General features: G+C 45.3%; 2 protein-coding genes across 15 annotated transcripts in view; one reads left to right on the top strand and one right to left on the bottom strand.

The window, feature by feature from the left end:
* LOC146354266 (uncharacterized) overlaps positions 1-17,331 on the bottom strand; it is a 78,453-nt gene extending 61,122 nt beyond the window's left edge. For 4 of the 5 annotated variants that reach the window (XM_084838523.1, XM_084838528.1, XM_084838527.1 and 1 more), the window contains exons 1-2: positions 17,099-17,331; positions 7,568-7,625 (exon numbers count right to left, since the gene is read on the bottom strand). The gene's annotated coding sequence lies outside the window, so the exon portion shown is untranslated. Of the gene's footprint in view, positions 1-6,727; positions 7,025-7,567; positions 7,626-17,098 lie in introns of all 5 variants that reach the window. The other variant, XM_084838529.1, reaches the window with a different exon arrangement.
* A 114-nt stretch (positions 17,332-17,445) lies between these two features.
* EVI5L (ecotropic viral integration site 5 like) overlaps positions 17,446-22,119 on the top strand; it is a 69,893-nt gene continuing 65,219 nt past the window's right edge. For 5 of the 10 annotated variants that reach the window (XM_084838509.1, XM_084838517.1, XM_084838512.1 and 2 more), the window contains exon 1: positions 17,446-17,737. The gene's annotated coding sequence lies outside the window, so the exon portion shown is untranslated. Of the gene's footprint in view, positions 17,738-20,626; positions 20,698-22,119 lie in introns of all 10 variants that reach the window. The other 5 variants (XM_084838514.1, XM_084838508.1, XM_084838507.1 and 2 more) reach the window with 4 other exon arrangements.

The raw sequence follows: 22,119 nt of genomic DNA, 5'->3' as shown, positions 1-22,119 counted from the left end.
AAACTGGCATATCCATTTCATGCCTGTGATCTAATTTTGTTGGGACTTTACAGTTACTATTTGGAGCATCTTTTTGTTGTAGCTGGCATTTACAGCAGGGATAGGTAAACATTTTAGACTACAACTCCCATGAGCCCTAGCCAGCTCAGCCAATGGTGATGGTTAAGGGGTCTGATGAGGGCTTTGAATCTAGCACAAGTTGCTCCCCACCCCTTGGATTTATAAGCAAACTGTATAAAACAACCACCACTGAAATCCATTTATTTCAAAGCAGAAGCAGTTGGGGGGGGGGGGCTATCAGGAAATGTTTCAAAATAGTTTCTTGGCCTTTTAGCTAAGATCAAACATAGGAAATGTCTAGTCATTATCACTGCATGCTCATGGCATATTTTTATTTTATTTTGACTATGCAAAATATGCAATTATATTTACAAAACAACAACATACTGTGCTTTGTACAATATTGTTTTGTAAATATTTGTAACATAGTAATTAGCAAATCACATAAAGTATTTATAATGTAGTGCAACTCCTGAATCTATCTATCAATCTCATGGTTGTATCTGTCCTTTGTAAAGTCATTAAAGGAAAACCAGTTAGATCTAAAAGTCTCTGCCTTGGACTTGCCATCTCTGTTGGTTTTAGACATCTCTGCCATCTTCCAAACTTTGAAAAGCCATGTGTGGGGCGGGGGTGGGGGATGGATGAAGTGGTGGGTTGCCCATCACTTCCAAAGCCCAGCTGGCTCATGCTGGCCCATTGAAAATGGGGCAGGGGGGATTGGCAATTCCAGCTCCAGGTTGGAATAGTTCAAGGGCCCAGTCTGGGAATCTTATGGTGCGATGGAGACCACTTGGATCCAGCAGATTCAATGGTGCCCTGCCCCTACCCCCCTGAAATGCCCCAGTGAGAAGACTGCTGGCAGCAGATCTACACCTGTGGATTTTTCTGCAGGCAGACTGGCAGTTACCAGGGCTGCTGTGTTCACTGCTGGTAATCCATCCATATAGGTTAGAATTGTGATCATACTGATTTACACCATATAACCAAAATTTTAGTGGTTGCCAACATATTCCAGACCTGTTCTTATTTCTGTGGTTCAACCTGGCTTTCAAGATAACCTAGTAGCATCACTAATGGAGCTAGAGCAGGGACAAACTATATGCATTTTTGTGCTGGGTGTGGGGAGCCTTGTTCCTGCTGGATTTACAGCGGCAGCAGCAAAAAAGGCAGAGATTTTGGAAGAAAACAAGGCAGGCGGAGAGCGACTTGGCAGGTGCCCAACAATGTCTATCTGGATTGTAGCCGCTTCCCATCCATCTCCACAGAAATCTCTTCCTGTTTCATGTAATTCCCATCTGTCAGTATATCCCTAACCTTGTTAACTGGTATTTAATCCAAGAGATCACCACCTACAGTAAATAATTCATTATAGATAAAGGAGGCCAGCAACAAATCCTCTGGGCATAGTTCACAGCATGTCTTCCCCTCCCCCCATCCTTTGCTTTAATGCCTTCGGAAGTAACTACTTTACATCTTTATTATTGAGATCCACGGCAGCATTGGGTTACAATGGGGGCTGGTTTACTGCTCTCTTTCCCCCAACAAACCCATTAGTGACTCCTCATAAGTAACTCCCATTGTGCTGAATGAGGCTTGCCCTCTGAATGCCCACATCAGAATTTACAGAGATCCCCCCGGAATTGAATTCAGAGTTTAAAGCACTTATTCCCTGAAGCCTGTAAAGCTCTTAACCCAAACTGTTATTCTCCTTCTCTGTGGCTTAGAATCATAGAATAGTAGGGTTGGAAGGGGCCTACAAGACCATCGAGTCCAACCCCAGGCTGAATGCAGGAATCCAAGTCAAAGCACCCCTGACAGATGGCTGTCCAGCTTCATCTTGAATGCCTCCAGTGTGGGAGAGCCCACCACCTCCCTAGGTAATTGGTTCTGTTATCATGTTGCTTATCATGTAGTTATCATCTCTTCTCAAGGTTAAACATGCCCAGTCTCTCCTCAGAGGGCTTTTTTTTCCAGTCCCGTGATATCTTCGTTGCCCTCCTCTGAACCCTCTCCAGTTTGTCTGCATCCTTCTTAAAGTGTGGTGCCCAGGACTGGACACAGTACTCCAGATGAGGCCTAACCAGTGCTGAATAGAGGGGAACTAGTACTTCCTGGGATTTGGAAGCTATGCTTCTATTGATGCCGCCCAAAATAGCATTTCCCTTTTTCGAGGCCACATCACGTTTCGTGGGCTGATATTCAGCTTGTGATCTACAACAATTCCAAGATCCTTCTCACTTGTAGTATTGATGAGCCAAGTATTGCCCATCTTGTAAGCATGCATTTGGTTTCTTTTTCCTAGGTGCAGAACTTGGCATTTATCCCTATTCAATTTTATTCTGTTGTTTTCTGCCCAGCGCTCCAGTCTATCAAGATCACTTTGAGTTTCGTTTCTGTCTTCCAGAGTATTAGCTATCCTGCCCAATTGTGTCATCTGCAAATTTGATCAGCATTTCCTGCATTTCCTCCTCCAAGTCATTAATAAAAATGTTGAAGAGCACTGGGCCCAGGACTGAGCTCTGCCACATATCCCCCATCTTGTAACTGTGCATTTGGTTTCTTTTTCCTAGGTGCAGAACTTGGCATTTATCCCTATTAAATGTAATTCTGTTGTTTTCTGCCCAGCACTCCAGTCTATCCAGATCACTTTGAATTTTGTTTCTGTCTTCCAAAGTATTAGCTATCCCGCCCCATTTTGTGTCATCTGCAAATTTGATCAGCATTCCCTGCACCTCCTCCTCCAAGTCCTTAATAAAAATGTTGAAGAGCACTGGGCCCAGGACTTCCTAGGGCAATAAACCAAGCCAGAACAAATCCTAATCTGATCTCATTTTTTGATCAGGTAACCTCCCTTGTAGACTGTGGGAATGCTGTGGACATCATATACCTTGACTTCAGTAAAGCTTTCGACAAAGTGCCCCATGATATCCTGATAAGCAAACTAGCTCAAAGCGGGCTAGATGAAACAATGATCCGGTGGATCCACAGTTGGCTACAGAATCGGACGTGAAGAATACTTATCAATGGGATCTTCTCAAACTGGGGAGAGGTACAAGCGAGAAGGATCTTGGAATTGTTGTCAATCACAAGCTGAATATGAGCCAACAATGTGATGTGGCTGCAAAAAAGGCAAATGCTATTTTGGGCTGCATTAATAGAAGCATAGCTTCCAAATCCCGGGAAGTACTAGTTCCCCTCTACTCAGCACTGGTTAGGCCTCATCTGGAGTACTGTGTCCAGTTCTGGGCACCACACTTTAAGAAGGATGCAGACAAACTGGAGAGGGTTCAGAGGAGGGCAACAAAGATGATCAGGGGACTGGAAACAAAGCCCTATGAAGAGAGACTGAAAGAACTGGGCATGTTTAGCCTTGAGAAGAGAAGACTGAGGGGAGATATGATAGCACTCTTCAAGTACTTGAAAGGTTGTCACAGAGAAGAAGGCCAGGATCTCTTCTTGATCATCCCAGAGTGCAGGACACAGAATAATGGGCTCAAGTTACAGGAAGCCAGATTCCGGCTGAACATCAGGAAAAACGTCCTGACTGTAAGAGCAATACGACAATGGAACCAATTACCTGGGGAGGTGGTGGGCTCTCCCACACTGGAGGCCTTCAAGATGAGGCTGGACAGCCATTTGTCAGGGATGCTCTGACTTGGATTCCTGCATTGAGCAGGGGGTTGGACTCGATGGCCTTGTAGGCCCCTTCCAACCCTACTATTCTATGATTCTATGATTCTAAGTAACTACTTCACACCTTCATTGTAGAGAGCTTGCATTTAGAAAGGGGGCTGGTTTCCCATCCCTGTCTTCCCCCCACCCTTTCCCAGCTCAAGCATCTGTGTGTCTACTCAGAAGTAACTCCCACTGTGCTCAATGGAGTTTGCTCCTGAAATGCAGGTGCATCTGGACTTTCAAGAAAAAGGAGACGGGGTGGGGAGAAACGGGGGACAGGGAAGCCTCTCTTATTGGTTGAGCAGCCCCTGCCAGTCAGATGACGTTCACTCCAACTCCCACCCCCACCAGGAAGTATGTTCTGTAAAGCTATTTTTACTGGTGCGGAGAACCTGCTCATGGAGCCCTGCATGGACCAAAGTGCAGCAAAGCTGATTTTTTTTTAAAAAATCAGGTACTCCTGTTCACTTCTCCTTCCGTTGTCATGGAGACACGGTCTCAGACAAGACAAAGTATTCACCAATGGCAAAAGGGAGGGGGAGACATGGGAGGCACTCCAGCATGTGTTCCCCCGTCCTTTGCTTACCTATGTTGGGTGCTCTGTCCTGGCAGTAACACCACCACCCCCGTGGTCATAGTAGGGTTGGGTGTTGACTGCTTGTATCTGGAGTCCTGAGGCAGGGGCACCTGATAGGGTGCTAGGCACAGAAGTGTTAATAATGTGCTCAGGTCCCCCTGTGTATTCTGTAGGCAGGCTGTTTCATGCAAAATGCCCTCTTTTTGCACAAAAGGGCCTCTCCCCATAGTTCCCCATCACCAGAGTTCACCTTTGGGAGTGCTAAGTGTGCAGCCTTAGAAATATAGCCCTGTACCATGTACCCTGTCCTCTAAGTTATGGCCTGCCTGGGGTTTATGTCCAGGCAGTGGCGTGCTGGGATTGGGTGCTGTGTTACACTACATCCTATATTCTGTGGCAACATGGGCAGCACAACTGTTGATGCACCAGGTAGCTTTTTTTTCTTTTTTACCTCCTCTCTTTGAATGGGAGGGAAACTTTTTGCACCAGGAGCCAATCTACATGACTGATTTAATGAAGAGGGAGAGCACATCAGGGTCTTCGCAGCAGATGACATTGTCGCTCAACTGCAGCCACCCTGAAGCTTCCCTCTGGAAAAGGCGCATTTTTGGAAAGCCATTTTGGAGCGGTTTTTCTTAAAGGTGGCTCTGGAGCAGTTCTGCTGACGTGTGCCCCATCTTACACATTAAATACTGGGGCACATGTCAGCAGAACTGGGGCTTGTGTAAAGTTGTGCCATTAGCAATGGCATGGCCGTGGACTGAAGGAGTGCTGGCATAAGTGCTCCTCCCCTGCAGTATTCTCACCTGGGCAGCATTTTGCCCAGTCTGCCAGCGTGTCAGAGAGGTTTGCTGGTGTGCCTGTCAGGGTGGGGTGGGGTTGCATTGTAGAATTTCAAACAAATTCTAAAGCCCCTCAGCCAATAGAGCTCAAGTACAGGATTGCACTCGTAGGTAGAAATCCTGACATACCCACACTGCTAGCAAGTTCTCTTTGTGGACAAAGCTTTAAATTAAGTTAACGGAGTTGCTGAAAGGAAGATAGAGCTGTCTATAGTCAGCTATCTCTGGGTGGTAGAACTTGTATAATATTAAATTGGATTGGTTAATAAATAATGCTTGCAAAAGTAATGACAATACAAATGAAGGCAATAAAAAGCACCACTAAATGAAAAGAGGAAAAAGAGGATCCCTCTGAGTGAGACATTTAGGCTATAAACATATGACTCATTATTAATAATGTATAGAGCATTTTAATAAGTAGAGTGCTTTAGAGACTTTAATTTGCTTACCTGAAAGACAACTCTAGGAAATAGTCAATATTATATGAAACAAGGGTTTGGCAAAGGCCACTCACTAAATCTATGGCAAAGGTAGGTTTTGCACATGTATCTTTCAGGCCAACAACTCTTACTTCGTATTTGAAGAAATCTGGTGTAGAAGTATTTATAGAGTTATTAGAGAGGTAGTGTGGTAACTGCACTAGATATCTCCGGAGAGAGAGATTGAGTGAGAGACAGAGACAGAGACAGAGAGAGAGAGAGAAGCTCAGTAAAAAACTAAAAACACATTTGGAAGGACTCTGGAAATGTGCTTTAATATTACGGGTTAACAGCATTGTCATGGCTCCACAGTTAAAGCTACAAGCAGTTAGAAAGAGTGGTGCACCATCTACAGGCTGCTTATTATAGCTAGTTGCACTTAAACTATTCCAGCAAGACTTCTGTGTAACTGCATGTGTTTGCTTGTCATTGGTGCTAGTGATCACAGTGTCACCCCCTGTCCATGACCAATGACTGGGTAGCAGTTGTGGCCAACTACATTACTGTTTCTGACAGCTTGTGCATCTGTCATCCCACTGCTGCTAGTTGGTAAGAGCAAGGGTGTGATGGGCCAGGTCCACACTGTATTAGTGCAGCTTTGCCTCTTGTAGCCAGCAGAGCACCATCACTGGCTGCATCACAAAGGTCACAACCCTATTCATACTTAGAAAAAAAGTCCTATAACTCCCAGCATTCCCCAGCTACCATGGCCAGCTGGCTGGGGAATGCTGGGTGTTGTAGGACTATTTTCTGTCTAAACATGCATAGGATTGCACCCTAAAAGCTTCTGAATCTACATGTCTTGGATTTTATGTGTGTGTGTGCGTGTGCGTGTGCGCGTGTGTGTGTGCGCGTGTTGGGAGAATTGTACATTTTCCAAGCATTAAGCATAATCTTCAGCAGGCCTTGGGGAATGTGCATATCTCAACTACATTTTGCACATTCTCTGGGCAATATGCTTGGTCTGCAAAAGTCTTTGAGGTCTGTGCATATCTTGACACTGTTTTGCACATTCTCTGGACAATATGTATAGTCTCCAAGGCCCCATCTACCGCGGGCTTTTACCCCGGGGCGGATGCGAGTCAAGGTACCTCATGATAGATGACACAGTTGTGACCTCACAGCCATCCGTAGTTTTCGCCCCCAAAATGCAGAGTTCCAAGGAGTCCTTTTACTGCGATTTTTTAGGTTTGCTGTGGGTTTCCCCTCGGATGCAGGCCATCTGTTCCTTCCCCAAACTGACTTCGCATTTTGCAGTGCGCGTGTTGTAGGCGTGCGTAGTGCCTGCGTCACTCTGTGATGCCCCTTTGCTCCCCTCATCCATAGATTATAGGTTCATAGATAGTGATGGTGCAGGAATGAAGGAGCACAAAACACCCACTTTTTACCTGAAAAGGGATGGAAAGACACAGCAGAGCCCCTCAAATACAAAACAGCCACTGAAGCATCGCACCCCACACTCACGGGACTGCACGGCTGTGCATTTCAGTACAATGGCAAAAGAAGGGCATGGCGACTCTGTAAGGGAAGCGCGCAGTACATAGCGAGTGTTTCTCAGGGCATGTTGACTCGAAGCTGCATTGCTGCGCAGTTGCAATGGGGTGGGGAGTCAAAGCAGTGCCATATAGATGGGGCCCAGGAAACACCGGAGAACATACATACTTCAGCATAATCTGATCATAATTTTGTAATTTGCCCATGGAATAAACATGGTCTCCAGAGACTCTTAGGGAATGTGCAGAAATCAGTAACGTAAGGAAGGAATTGTGTATGTTATTTGTTCAGTATACTTTGCTTAGAAAATGTCCATTATCTAGTAACTGTGAGATTAAACTGAAGGATTAATACTGCTTTTCTGCAAGAGTTCCTGTCTCTCCTCAGTCTGCGTTTGTCCCCAGCAAAACTTATTTCTCTGTGACAACATGGCCTACCTCCTGTCCTGGAACCTTCAGAACACTGCAGCCATGGAGACAAAGGCCTGGTCCACACCTGCAGAAGGACGAGATAATAGAATCCTGGCATGAGAGAGCAGACTATTCAAACATTCTCCCCCACATAAAAAAAATCTGCAAATTAAAAACTAACATAATTTGCAGATTATGCTGAAGTATGCACATTTCTTGGAGACCGTGCATGTTGCCTAGAGAATGTACAAAACACTGTTGCACAGGCCTCAAAGACTTTTGGAGACTATGCATATTGATCAGAGAATGCGCAAAATGTAGTCAAGGTATGCACATTCCCCAAGGCCTGTTGGAGCTTATGCATGATGGCCAGACTTGATTCCCTCTTCATGAACATATTATATGGATATTCTCCATGAAGCATCATGAATATGCACAATGGCTGGTTGTTATGCTCACTAACTGTTTAACTCACATTAGCACCTATGTACACACAAACACATATATTTTATTACTATGATTGAATCATAGAATCATAGGGTTGGAAGGGGCCTACAAGACCATTGAGTCCAACCCCCTGCTCATTGCAGGAAGCCTGATTCCCAGGCGGTCTCCCATCCAAGTACAAACCAGAGCTGACTCCGCTTAGGTTCCGAGATCAGATGAGATCAGGCGCATCAAGCCCTTTGCTCATCCTGCCAAGATGGCTTTTCCTTCTACCCAGTACTGGTGGACTCACCAGACAGCTCCCATCAATCTGTGAGGATGGGGCTATTTCTTTTTGAAAGCAATATTATCCTGGTACAGGACCATCAGTCTTGAAAGACTCATGCCTGTGTATGTGTGTGCGTGCACACATGGGCTGCAACTATCCAGTGGTAAAGGAGCAGCGCCTACAGTAGTTCTTTATCACTTATGAACTACAGTAACTATAACTACTGCCCGCATTTACTGTGGTACATGGTATGCCCCCACTCCCTGCAGCATTATAGCACCTGTGAAAATGTTTTTGCATATGAGGCCTCTTTCATCATCATCAAGCCCCTTGGTTTTGGTCCCTTTAGGTCATGGTTGCCATTCATATGATCATCCAGTTCAATGAGCTCACCAACAGAGCCTTTTTGACTTGGTGGATTTGATGTATAGAAGACTTTGCATGCTGAGAAAGAGATGCAAAGAACTGACCAGGGCAAAAAACAGCCCAGTCATTCCCCCACCCCCTTTCTTCTGAGCCAGTTGCCAAATATTTTCTAGATGTAAAGGCTGGAATTTGGGGCTGGTTGCCAACATTTCAGAGCATAAATCAGCATCTTCCTTTCCACATAGTGTACATGCTTGAACGATGTAGCCCACGCATTTGCACTAAAGAGCCAAGTTTGTTGAGCTCAGCCTGACATATCGCCACCCTGGGCCATGGCGCTCCCCAGTTATAAAATTCTGTAAGTGCTGGTAGCAAGAGTTCAAGTTACTCACTAGACTAGAACTCTTTGTTTATCCTTCCATCTATGCCCATAGGAAAGAATTATTCTCCCTCTTCTTTTATGCCAGTTAGTTTCGAGACTCAAAAACTGCTGTTGCATCATGTCCTCTCTTCGTCTTCTCTTCTGTAATCTAAACTTGCCCTTCTGTATGCCAAGCCTTTAACCATCTTTGTGGCTACTCTGTCCTACATTCTTCTTAAAATGTGATGATCAATCCTGGACATAATATTACAGCCGATACTTATGCAGTGCAAAGCAGTAGGGAACCATTTATTTCAGTGTCTTGCAAATGGTTATCTTCATATATCCCCAGATGGCATTTGGGTTTTTGGGTTTTTTACAACAGGCCTTCTCTGCTGACTCATATTGTGCTTTACAATAACTTCAGTGCTTTGCTGCTTGTTTAAAGCTGCCCGTTTTCTTCTTTGCTGTGATTTATTATATTCGTTCCAGTCCATTGCTCTATTGTTATTAATGCCATTTTGGATTTCAGTCATGGCCATTCACAATTCTTCTGAGTTTTAAATTATATGTAAATATAATGAGGAAAATGTTCTCCTTACCAAGCAGTCCAATGGCTATGCAGGGGGCTTACTGGCATTGGCATAAGGATGATGGAGATTATTCAGAATCCTGTGTGCTCCTGGCAGCAAAATTGAGAAGCAAATGACAGCAATTCAAGCAAGAGATAATAACACCCTCTGACATACCCAAAGTTGTCAGGCCTGGCTCCCTCTCAATGTCTGCAACCAAACACTAGTTAAAGAAACAGCAAACTCCTTTATTTCAGCAAGACACAAACACAGGCACCTCACAAGAGTCCACGGATCAGAGTCCTTTGTGAGCCCAAATTCAAATAAACTCAGATAATCCAATCAAGAGCCAGAAACAGGGCTTTTCAACACAAGGCATTTATTTTGTGTTCGTTCTCTACTCATGGTTGTTTACGAGTTCTTTAGACAACATCGTGATCCTTCGGCTTCACTTCTGTGTCTAAACAGCACTTTCAGGGAGTTTTTTACAGCAGGGAAAGTGCGTAATTTAATTGTGAAAGTGCTTTTTTCACTTGTGTATTTGCGCTATTCCACTATACCACAGTACCACTTAGAGGTTATGTAGTGAAAAAGCAGGAAAGGAAAAGCTCTTCCTGTGGTGCTCAGATTGCAATTATAGAATCATAGAATAGTAGGGTTGGAAGGTGTCTACAAGGCCATTGAGTCCAACCCCCTGCTCAATGCAGGAATACAAGTCAGAGCATTGCGACTTGGATTCCTGCAATTGTGTGACAAAGCAAAAGTAGATACAGCAGATTAACAGCCTCGTGTAGAAAAGATAAAGGTCCAGCAGTATAATCCAAGACAGAGTCCCAAGGCATGAGGTTCAAGGCATGCAACAGTTCAGGGTTCAAGAATAGTCCAAGCAAGGAGTTTCCGGTCCCAGTGATTATCCACGAAGCTCCTTTGCCTCTGCACCATCTTTTACGCAGGGGTAGGGCAACTAAAGTTCCTCGCTTGTCAATCCAGCCCTACAGGGAATCTTAGCCTGGAGTCAAGACCTCTGCCTCACTGGGTATTTTCCCCCTTGCCTTTTCAACCACCGATATTGTCTTGGAGACAGACTTGGGCAGGCCCCTTCCTCGGCCAAGTTTGTCTCTTGACCACTTATCAAGAAATGTTCCTCATGCTACAGTGACTTGGGTGCTTTTTCCCAAGCTAGCTGTGGCTGCAATTGAGAAGGAGTACCTGTCTCCCCCTGATTGCATTCCTCTGCAAAACCAGGGAGAGATGAATTCCCAGCACCCTGACCCTCCATCCCTTGACTAGGCCCCAAATCAGAATCTTTTCTCTCTGAATCAGACTCTGTCTCTAAGAATGTGGCGTCAGGAGAAGGCATGACAAAGGGATCCATTGCAGTGCTGCCCACACACACCAATCACAGTGTGATGTGGCATCAATGCACCCACATCAACCATGCATAGAAGGGGCCAACACATGTACAACAATGGGAAGATGACTCTATGGTGTCACCCCACCATGTACACACATGAGCACCATAGTGTCCTCAGTGGTGTCAATGACAGTGGTACCCAACATGAGCCTCATAACCTACATACTCCAGGCAGGTCTGCAGACAGGGATTGGAGTTCTCTTATACCAGCCTTCTCCAACCTGGTGCCCTTCAGATGTTTGGGACTACACCTCATAGGAACACAGGAAGCTGCCTAATACTGAGTCAGAACCTTGGTCCATCTAGCCCAGTACTGTCGACAATGACTGGCAGAGGCTCTCCAGGGTTTCAGGAAGGAGTTTTTCCTGCCATACCCTGAGATGACAGGGATCGAACCTGGGACCTTCTGCATGCAACCATGTACTCTACTGCTGAGCTAGACCCCCTCCCTAATAGTCAGGGATAATCTCCCATGATCCCTGAACACTGGCCATACTGGCTGGGGCTGATGATATCTGGAGGGCACGAGGTTGGGGAAGACGGTCATATTCTCTCCCCCCCACACACACACATGCTCTCTCTGTATTTTTTTTTATTTATTATTTAATTTATTAATCGCCCATCTGGCTGGTCACCCAGCCACTCTGGGCGATGTACAACATACAATAAAACAATAAAATTCTACAATAAAAACATTTTCTAAAATACCCTAACCCACCCCAAATGCCTGCCTGAACAGCCACGTTTTTAATGCACGACGGAAGCTCATTAAAGAGGGGGCATGACGGAGTTCCCTAGGGAGGGAGTTCCACAGAGTGGGGGCCACTACAGAAAAGGCCCTCTCCCTCGTCCCCACCAGTCTAGCTGTCCTGGCTGATGGGACAGAGAGAAGGCCATCCGAGGCTGATCTTGTTAAGCGGCCTGTCTGGTGAGGCTGGAGGCGCTCCTTAAGATAGGCTGGGCCGGAACCATATAGGGTTTCTATACACACTCTCGATATATACATACACTGAACAACTTTTTTTTTGGCAAAGAAACACACAAGGATACCCAGGGAAGGGTGGACGGTCCAATACAACACCCAGCCATGTTCCCATCTCACTTGGGAAGAAAAGACATAAGGAAAACACAGCCTCCGTAGAAAAGAGTTCTTCAAGTCCCACAAAAGGATCCAGGCCTACCCGAGGCATGGGGGGGGGGGTTGCCATGGAGTAACCATGAGAAGCCACAAGGGAAGCCACAAATACATTGTAACAGGAAGAAGACCTGTTAGAGAACTGGGATCGCAAATAGGAAGTGTGGGTTTGAGTTCGTATTGTTGAATGAAGGCAAAACACTGTTTTGATGCCTGGCCAGCAACACCCATGTCAAAGGCAAAAGAGATGAATGCAGGCAGGGCTAGAACATGCTTCCTACTGTGGAAGAAAATTTCACAGCTTATTCTGAGCGTTCACATCTTTATTCAAAGAAAACAAGAGACAGAAAGGAAAGAATACATATGTGGAGATTTCTACAAAATTCTTGTAGGGAGGTTCTTCTCGTTTACATTTCAAACAAAGCTTTTATACAGTGTATGATAAGACACAACTTTGGCTAACACTGATTTGATACAGAACATTACAGAGGCAAGATGAGTTGTATAATACTTCTGATTGGTTTGTAAGTGCCACATAGCAAAACAATAAGTACCAGCTGCCATTTTGATAGACAGTTCCTGCCGTTCTGGTTCTATCTGGTACTCAGGTGACATTGAAACTTGGCACTTGGAATTTCCCCCTTTTACCCTGACACTTCCTTTCACTTAGGCTTTCTTCACACCGAGCTTTTATACTGCGATTGAGATTGCTCCTTCATGGAAGTTTGTGGGCTCTTCACATGACGCTGTGATCCTCCAGGGCATCTCCTGCACTAAATGCCCTTTGTTCCATTTTTAAATAGATCGCAGATAATGAGCTATCAAATTACCCTGTAGTGTTCTGCTTCAGTTTCCTCCATGAAAAGAGGAAAAGAAGCAAGAAGAGGAGCGAGATCCATGAAAGATAATGGAAGACTCGGATATGGGGAGAAGGAGGGGGAAGGGGATGGGGGGAAAGGAAGCACGTGAAAAAAGGAGTCCTTGTGATCCTGCATTTAGAACGGAAGCAGAAAGCCCCATTTGAAATGCAGGATTTTAGGCTGGCGTAGAGATGCCCTTTGTCTGCTTGCTTTTGTTTACTGTACTTTGGTACATGCAAGGTTAGTGAGTCACAGCAAACGTGGGCCTGATTAATGGCTCATGGAATTTTCTTCCACACTATTCAGACAGCCAGAGGTCAAAGAAATGCACAGGTGCATTTATTGACCCAGAACCCTCAGACCCAGGCAAGACTGAAGTAGTCAGATAGGTATTATTGATTTATTTAATTTATATCCTGGCTTTCCACTAAAATGGCACTCAAGGTGGCTAACAACATGGCACAGATTAAAAACAAAATCTGAAATAAAACAAAAACAAAACAAAAAAATAAAACACAATTAAAAACACAATAGAAGAAATAAACAGCACCCAACCAACTAAAAACCCCTTCAGCAACAGACCACCTTATATGCCAAGAGCCCGCCAGAATAACAGTGAACTTGCCTGCTGGCAGAAGGATAACAGAGGAGGCCAATCTAGCCTCCCTGAACAGGGAGTTCCAGAACTGGGAGCTGCCACTGAGAAAGCTCTGTCTGTGTACGGTCCCAGGTTAAAGCCCTGGATGCATCCTTGAGAGAATGTAGTCCCAGGACCAATCAGGGCACGGGGCATCCCTGTGCCTAGTAGGTTACTTAGCTAACTGATAGTCTCTCATGTGACAAAGGATGCTCTTTGTTCCATGCAGTGGCCCCCTTCATTCATTGGTGTATGTTTGAGAGCCTCAGGTACAAAAGATTATGTTAGGATACCAAGGGCCTAACTCCATGTTACATGGCGGATTTGTGATTGTATCTTGCAATGTATAATTTTCTTCTTAAAAGGACATTGGGGCTGTGGCATGGGAGAGTGGAGGTATCTCTCCATCCTCCCCCATGCTGATTCTCTGATGCAAGTCATCCCCCTCCTACCACCACTCCATAGCTGCTAATAGCACAATATGGACACTTATGTTTTCTCCTTCCCAGGTATTAGCAATTCTAGAGGTGGGGGAATTGCATTGGGGGATTGGCTTGAGGAAAAGTAGTTAACTCCTTCCTTCATGTGGCACCCCCGCTCCAAATCCCACCACTCCTACCCTTTGGCTGCTTTAAAAAGGGAAATATAACAGGTGATCCTACCACAGGTCTCCCAGATCATGCATAGTTTGGTCCTAAGTCTCCCCAGCTGGAGTAAGAGGACCAGAAGGTTGTGCTCTTAATAATTTCATTACAGAAAGTATCTAGGCCAAACACTTATAGAACACTACTTGAACTATAAGGGCCTTCTCTGCTGTGACACAATGAGATCTGTTGGAAGGGCCCTCCTCTGCATTCCTCCGGTGCAACACATATACTATGGTGGAACGTGGGAGAGGGTCTTCTCCGCTGTGGCACCCCAGTTGTATAATGCCCTCCCCTTGGAGGCCTGATTGGCACAGACACTAGTTTCATTCTAGCACCAAGTTAAAACATGGCTTTTCACCAAAGCCTTTGAGGGCTAACTGAATTCTGTAAAGTTGCATTATCTGTTTTATTGTTTTAGATTTTCTAATTGGTATTAGCTTGCTTAATGGTTTAATATGCTTTTAGCTGTTTACATTATTTATTGTTTTACATTATTTAAATTGATTTTATCTGTATACTGCCTTAAGATCTTAATGACAGAGGGCGGGATACAAATGTTTTAAATAATTAATTGTTACTTCCCTCATTTCTCCTTTGAATGACACATCCATTCATTTCTAGTATTTGGTTCCAGCTTTCTAACCAGTTGTGAACCATCTTATGGAAATGCTTGCATGTCCATACATGCAGACCTTATGAAAATCCTTCCTGAAAGCAAACATATATGTTGCTCCATTACTTAACCAAAGCAATTATCCTATAAAACACATTCAGCAATTGTTCTTATCAAATCAGTGCTGGCTACTAATAATTTTTCAGGGACTGAAAAAGGTGAGCTTGTTGAATTTATCAAAAAAGCAAAAAATAAAGGAGAGTTTAGCTGGACTGAAAGCCCATGTGTGTGCTCTCTACACTGTTGCACTCCAGTAATCTTATTCAGGCTGCCTATTTGCTTCCACTATGCTCTGCTTATATATGAATACATTATTTATTTATCAGATATTACAAAGACACCATAATTGCCCAGTACCCTCTCAGCCAAAAAAAATATAACCCAGAAGCATCACTCCTGGGCATCTCTTTGCTTAAAGAAGTGGGAAGCAGGCAACAGAAATGTGCTTGAACTCTATATGCATGGACTGGGGGAGAGTGTTATCTGGGTTAAAGGACAATAGGGCTATCCAAAAATAAACTACAAGGCCAGACCTTTAATACATTGAGGGCGGGAGTTAGAAGGAAATTGTCTACCCAGAACAATTGCAGAGCACAGAACATCCATGGTTGCCAGTTTGAATAGGATATTTTCATGACAGAATGCGCTTAAATCAGTAGCCGATGGGAACCAGAATTCTTATTCCATACAGCTGTTCCTTTCTTCCCATCTTCTGGAGCAGAACGGGAAGGAAGATGTGTCTTTGCTACAAAGCTGGAATACCTTCTCTTCGACTCAGCAAACTATTTTTTTGTTTACACACAGCATTATTATTTTAAAATGTATATCCCAACTTTCTTATAAAATAATCTAAGGTAGCTAAGCAATAATTAAAATCAACAACAGAACAGTCAAGTCAATACAAAATGCACAAGTAAAACGTCAAAGAGTAATGAAAAACACAAAGCAGCACAAGGAAAACAACTACAACCCTAGACACAAATATTCTGCCATTCATCAGCAAACAAAACACAGAAAGCAGACAGCAATCGCAGAATAAAAATGCAAGCCTCAACTTAGCTCAAAAGCTGCTTGGAAGAGCCAGGATTTAGCCTGGTGCCTGAACCAGTACAATGACGGTTTGGGAGGTCTCCCTGCGGAGGCCATTCCACAAGGTTGGTGCCACAACGGAGAAGGCAGTCCACCAAGCCATTTAGGACTTTACAGGTTGCACTGGTCACAGAATGAAATAGCAAATCAACTAGACTTAACGTGACATGCTGCAATCGCTCCACTGCCATCAGCAACCTGGTGGCAGCATTCTGTACTAGCTGAAGTTCCCCCCAAACTTATTTCTGCAAAGCGCCCCAGAAGGATCCCGTAGCTGGTGGCATCAAATGCTGCTGTGAGGCTCCAGTCTAGGGGGAAGGGCTGTCGCTCCGTGGCACAGCAGTTGCATTGCATGCTGAAGGCCCCAGGTTCAATCCCTGATGTCTCCAGGTAGGGCTGGGAAAGACCTCTGGCTAAAATCCTGGAAAGCCAAACAGAGCTCTGAGCTGGCAGGAACGCCGGTGTGATTCGACATAAAGCAGCTTCCCGTATTCCTACACTCCCCCTGCGCATCTCCTAGCGCAAGCCGACCAGCCGGGCGACCAAGGCCGCCTCAGATTCACACCTGAGGGAAGAACGGAAAGCCCGGTACAGATCTAGACACTTAGATTTATTGTTACATTTCTGTGTCGCCCAATAGCCGAAGCCCTCCGGGCGGCGCACAGCAATTAATCGAGCTGAGAAGAGCATCCTGCTGCGCTGGACTAGGGAGGGATTCTCCCGCCAGCCCTCCTGAGGCTGCTGGGGGTCTTCTTTCTCGTCACGGCGCTGCTGCATTCACCTGCCAGAAGCGCTCGGAGGCGGAGGCTCGGGGCGCGGTGCCGGTGGAGCGAGGCCCGCGCAAGGGGATTTCCGTCTCTCGCAGCCCTCGAGCCCCCGGATTCTAGACCTCGGATAAAGGAGCGCCGCCCGTTTAAAGGCGCACTGGCTGGCTGCTTCGCCCCTCAGGTACATTTCTACCAGCGCGGCCAACGCCCCGTTAATTCACACCGCCGAACTATCAGACCCCCGAGACCGGGGCAGGTTTATTATCTCCCCCCTCCCCTATATCTCGACCGTATCGCTTTTCCCACGTGACTCTGCACACACCTCGCTCTCTAGAGCCTCTCATTCGTCCCAGGAGCCGGGGGGGGGGCTCCTTCTCCCGCATTTCGCTCTTGAAATTCAAGTCGGCGGAAAGCGCTGTCAGTTACTTCTTCCCCGGCGCCCGATTGGTCAAAACGAGATGGACGGGGTTAATATTCCCGCCCCCTCCAGTGCTTCCTTCCTCCGTCCTCGCGGCGGTAGCCGTTGCGCGCGCTCTCTCTCGGCTCCCTCTCTATGAACCGTGGCTGGAGGAGGATCCGGCGCCTTGGCGAACCCCGAGTTCCGATTGGAGGATGAGGCTGGGTAGGCGGGTTCCGAGTGTCGGGAGCCCGGAGCAGAATTGGCCAGTCAGGGGAAAGGGTGTGGGCGGGGGGTGGAGCCCGCTGCCTGTCAGTGAGTTGGGTTGCCGCGGGAGTGGAAGGAAGCGGCGGGGGGAGGAGCGGCGGCTTCGCCTGTACCGCCGCCACCGGCAGCAGCGGCAGCGGCTCCTCCATGGCTGCTGCAGCCCCCGGCGTGGTTGCCTTCGCCGTGCTGCATGTGCTGACAGAGGGGGAGGCGGCGGCCGTCGAGGCCGGGCCCGGAGGCTTAGGACCCCCGCCTCCCTGAGGAGAAGGAGCCGAAATGGCAGTGCCGGCCGAGCAGGTAGGAGGATGAGGGCGCTCGGCTCTCTCCCCTCAGGAGACCCCTTTTTCCCTCTTGGCGGCCTGGCTCCTTCTCGCCAAATAGCGCAAGGTGCCCCGGGGGGGGGGGCGCGTTATCCCCCCCCCCGTTTTCGTTCTATCCGTTTCCTTCCCGCAGAGAAGTCCCCTTTTGCCGTATTTGGGGGACTGGGTCTCCCCACACCAGAGGTCTGAGGGAGCCAAGTTAACAGTCTTACTCTCCTCATGATTTTCCCTTGCAGTGTGTAGGCAGGGCCCCAGTCTTTCTCTCCTAACCCCCGCTTTGTGGGGCACCTGACCTAAAGATATTGGGACCTTTGGTTTCTCTAGAGCTTCATGGCAGCCTTTCTTGTACTTGCACTGGTCAAGCTACCTGGTTTCAGGGGAAGGTTAGACAAGGCTTCTTCCCCCATCATCTCCTTGCCCTGTCCCTGTGAGGGAAGAACAGTATTGTCCCTGAGTGTGTAATTGGGAAGGGATTTCCTTACCAAACCCTGAAGGTATGTCATAATCTGTGTTAATCCCCTGTTTTAGTGACTTCACTTTTCCTGCTGTCTGCCAACAAAGGAGTGGTTTTCTCTTCCTTTCCCTTAGGCAGGTCAACAATTACTATTTATCACACAGTGTGAATGTACATTGTGTTGTGCAATCCTTCTAATTTATTTTGGTAATGTATAGATGTCATTAAAACTCTTGAGTTTTCAGACTGGGCACTGAGACTGAAAATAGCAACTTGCTGAAGGGCAGCCAGTACGTGTGCATCAGATCTGAGTTTTGAACCCAGGTTAATAGAGGATAAGGCTATCAATGGCTACTAGTCCTGATGGCTATGTGCTACCTCCAGAATTGGAGGCAGTATCTATGTATAGCAGTTGCTGGGGAACATGAGTAGGAAGGTGCTATTGCCTCCATGTCTTGCTTGTGGGCTTCCCATGGGCATCTGGTTGGCCACTGTGGGCGCTGAATGCTGAACTAAATAGGCCTTTGGTCTGATCCAACAGGGCTGTTCTTATGTTCTTATATCCGTGTCCAACAGCAGTTGGATCATGCCGGTTTCTTTACTTTGGTAACTACTTTCTGGCCCATCACTGTTGTCACCCCTCAGGAGAAGTGAAATATCTTGGAGACAGGGATGCGCTTGATCCAAGGGACTCATCTGTGTGAAGCTGTTCTTTAATCTTATTTTATTTTCTGTCATCCTCTGAGATCAGTGAAGAGAGAGGATATCTCTCCTAACCAAGAAGAGATGAGGCTGCCATTGCCTTTACTACAAAGTTCTTGGTGTTAAATATTAATTGGCAGCTTTCACAGAGAGAGAGAGAGAGAGAGAGAGCTTACCTGTTTTAGGTGATACTACCAGCCTCCTTTGGGTTAAGAAAAACACTATCTAGTCTGCCAACCAGGGTGACTTCCTTTCTGCTGAATCTCCTCTGCCTTACAAATGGTTTTGTCTTTTTGATCCCAAGGAATGTTTCACTTTTACTCTTTCCCACCAAATTCTATCTCCTGGGTGGTTTTTACTTCTCTGTGAATGCTGATTTTTAGGTTGCTGTTTGGTGACTTTGACATTTTCAAGGTCTAATTGAATGCACCCAGAAGGTGGGCTGTCACTCTCCTGTTGTTAACTGTGGGAAGCTTTTTATTGTATTCATTTCTGGTGGACTTTAGTAACTAGGATAGAAATCTAGGCCACTTGTTTACAACGGCTTTTCACTGAAAGATTACTGCACACATTTGGCTTTAGAGTTAAGGTCTGTATAATTTATTTGTCCAAAATGGCCAGCATTATAAAGAATTTTCTTTGCTGTAGCTGTAGTGTTTAGATTTCAAGAGAATAGCTTGAAATAGCTAAGTTGCATGTTATTGCTTAGAAGGTGGACAGTAGAGATGGCTAATTGTATTAATTTTTTATGTCCAGGGCCTTGCTGCCTTTGTATTAATCAAGTCCTAAAGAAAGCATTGCTATTCTACTAGCCTACATACCATCAAGTACCAGTGGGAAGTTTTCTAATATTATTAGACATTTGTTTTTAGCTCTAGTTGAAGTCCAGTGTTGCAGCTTAAACAATGGGGGAACTGTTTCCAAACAGTGTGCCTTTAATGAAAGAAGAATTAATGTACGCATGGGTGCAAACAGTTTCTATGGCACATTAGTACTGAGAGAGGAAAATCCCAACTGCCAGTCATAGTTATTAAGTAGTAATTGGCCATATCTGTCTATTAGGATGCTCTACCAATGAAAATCTTTTGGATACCGACATAGTGTAGTAATATAGTGTTGGGGAAAAAAACTGCTTGCCTTGCTGACACTGGCTCATGGATGGCTTGTTCTTGGCTTCTACTTTGGTAAGAGTGCCTTTTGTCTGAGTCCATGTCTAACATGTGGTGGTGGTGATAAATAGGCATTTCTAGACTAGGCAATAATTTTTTATGGTTAAGTGTGAATGACTGCTTGGAATCTCAGCCTTCAGGTGCCCTTAAGACTTAATAGTTAACCCCTTCACTCTTGATGTCAGCAATTTGCAGTCCTGTCACAGTTGAACTGAAAATGGAAAGTGATTTCTTCTCTGAACTGTACCTGGGGTATTTTAGACCCTAAGAGCTTTTCAAAATATCACTTTGATATTCACAGAGTATTGGGTCATTTGGAGAATGTAGGCTGTTAACCATTTAACAAATGGGAATGTGGGGATTTATCAATCTCTTATTCACAACATATTTGTGTCCTGTTAGCACTCACTGGTGTTGTATTGGTATGTCTAAGAAGTAACAGATTTGCACACTGAGCTGTAACAATTCACTATTACTAACACATCTGTGAAATAATAATTCCCTACTTGAAAGGTTGTTTTACATGAATTGATGTTTTCAGATGCTGTCCCTGAGAAGAAGTCTACTGCAAAGAGTTCTTCATTGCTATAATGCACTGTCTTTCCAATAATGGTATGATTACTACACTTTACTTTCTCTTGGCCATATGCTACCTTGTGTTGGCCTGTCTTTCATCCTTTATATCACAACTGTCTGAAGCCTCATTGGTCTAAACGGGTGGGCAACTTGAAGGCCAAAACATCTGGAGGGTCACAACTCCCATCAGCCCCAGCCAGCATAGCCAATGGTGAGGGATCATGGGAGTTGTAGGCCAAAACATCTGGAGGGCTACAAGTTGCCCTTCCCTAGTCTAAAAGCACTGATTGAATAGGTGAAGAAATTGTTTCCCTCTATAGATTACAATCTATTGCTATAAAAAAAAACAAGCTGAAATTAAGAAGTAACTTACTTAACCTTTACAAGTGATGAAGAGGAAAAGATTTGTTTTCTTCAATAACACTTGTGTTTTGGAGAAGATCTTGTATGATGGGGAAACACTGTCAAAATCATTTTATGACTATTTGCAACTGAATCCACAACCTGATGTCAGTATTAGAAGAACATGTATTATGGAATAGGTAAAACAATAATTTTCAGGGAAGTTGTTGTGTTAGTCTGTCGCAGCAAAAGCACAGTTTAAAACTGTCATTTTTAGACAATCTACCCTGGACATTAAAGCAGATCAAATGCTTACCTTCTCCAAGTGCAGAATCCTGCAATTGCTAGACACCTAACAAAGCATTACAGTGGGAGCTTTTCTCATCTAGTCATGGTCCACTTTATAATGTAGTGGCCCATGTACAAGATCCTCATATCCTTCATTGCTGTCTGCTGAAGACTTGGCTATAAGAAGGTAAAACTGCAAAAAAAAGGCTGTAAAAAACATTTGCTTCTTTAAGTCCTAGCTGTTTAGTGATATCCCTCTTTTTCCTTGCTCTTTGTTGAACAAAACTTGTACTCCATCACAGGACTTGCCTTTAATTGAGCAGTGAACTGTTATTTTAACTGATGGGCTACCTGCAATATTGCATCTTGGTATGATGCATCAATCAACTTGTAGTTGTTTTCATGTGATGACCACAACTAGTTGGCTTCTTTTTGGTGTAGTGGCTGGATGTACTAAAACTTTCAGAGTATCTCATGTGTTGAGCATACCTCATCACTGCTTGGATGATTCCTGAAATGTGGATCATGCTAGCTAGGAGATGGTGAGCTTCAGCTTCACTGTATGTTGGAGCACGAACAACACTGGGCACCATGACAGAGAAAACAACTTAGGAAGGCTTGATCATGTCATCAGTAGTTCAGGAAGGCCTGGCTCATGTTATTAAAATCCATCTTTCTCACCATCCCCTCCGCCTAACCTATGACTTGTGACTTTGGGAGACAACAAGTCTTTGGTCGCCTCTCCTGGTTGCTCACAGAATGTTCGTTCCAGCATCTCCTCTCTCACTGTTGCGTATTGCAGCTGTGCAGAAGTGTGCATACATAAGG

The sequence above is a fragment of the Heloderma suspectum genome, chromosome 2, assembly GCF_057233095.1.
Source record: "Heloderma suspectum isolate Gila_16-S chromosome 2, 16-S_ref, whole genome shotgun sequence".
In the NCBI taxonomy this organism is placed as follows: Eukaryota; Metazoa; Chordata; class Lepidosauria; order Squamata; family Helodermatidae; genus Heloderma; species Heloderma suspectum.
Note: the sequence above shows the minus strand (reverse complement) of the source record. Positions and strands in the feature narration are given on the sequence as shown.